This window comes from Penaeus monodon, chromosome 22 (assembly GCF_015228065.2).
Source record: "Penaeus monodon isolate SGIC_2016 chromosome 22, NSTDA_Pmon_1, whole genome shotgun sequence".
Classification (NCBI taxonomy): domain Eukaryota; kingdom Metazoa; phylum Arthropoda; class Malacostraca; order Decapoda; family Penaeidae; genus Penaeus; species Penaeus monodon.
This window is the reverse complement of record NC_051407.1, coordinates 15,753,523-15,754,052: the sequence shown is the minus strand read 5'-3', so window position 1 is coordinate 15,754,052 and position 530 is coordinate 15,753,523. Positions and strand designations below refer to the sequence as shown.

At 35.5% G+C, this 530-nt stretch overlaps 1 protein-coding gene across 1 annotated transcript in view; it reads right to left on the bottom strand.

The window, feature by feature from the left end:
- Positions 1-530, bottom strand: part of LOC119586946 (transmembrane protein 47-like) — a gene marked incomplete in the record, with an annotated part of 75,991 nt that overhangs the window by 364 nt on the left and 75,097 nt on the right. Inside the window, 1 exon segment of the mRNA XM_037935679.1 lies at positions 1-530.

Here is a 530-nt window from a genome sequence, read left to right as displayed (position 1 = left end):
ACCCTGTCTTGTCATTATTCTTATTTATCAGTTGGTCTTGTAAAAGAAATAAGAATGTTATTTTGTACAAAAGCTTTGCCTTTTTCTAAATTGCTTTTTTTTATACTTAATTACCCACAAGCCATTGTCAGATTAAAGCAGACCACAAAACCTGTAAGTACTTCCTTCCAGGGGGCTGCTACAGGGAGCAAAATGGGATTGGGGTGTTGAGGAGGGAGAGGGGGATGGGGAGGGAGAAGTTATACAGGCTACAGTATGTATGTATTTTTTTTCCCTTGGCAAATTTCAAACAAAATTTGAGAATTAATTTATACATACAAAGTGTGATGCGAGAACACATGGCCACATTTAAGTCTGAGAAGCTATCCTGTTTAATGGTGAGCAACAAAAGAACAAAATCTTTAAGTGATAAAAAGAGACAAAGATACAATCAAATTAAGCATCAGATGTAATGAAAACACATGTTCTGATGCTGAATATGGAACGTAAAATACCAAATCCAAATAAAACAATGTGGTGGTTCAGGATTC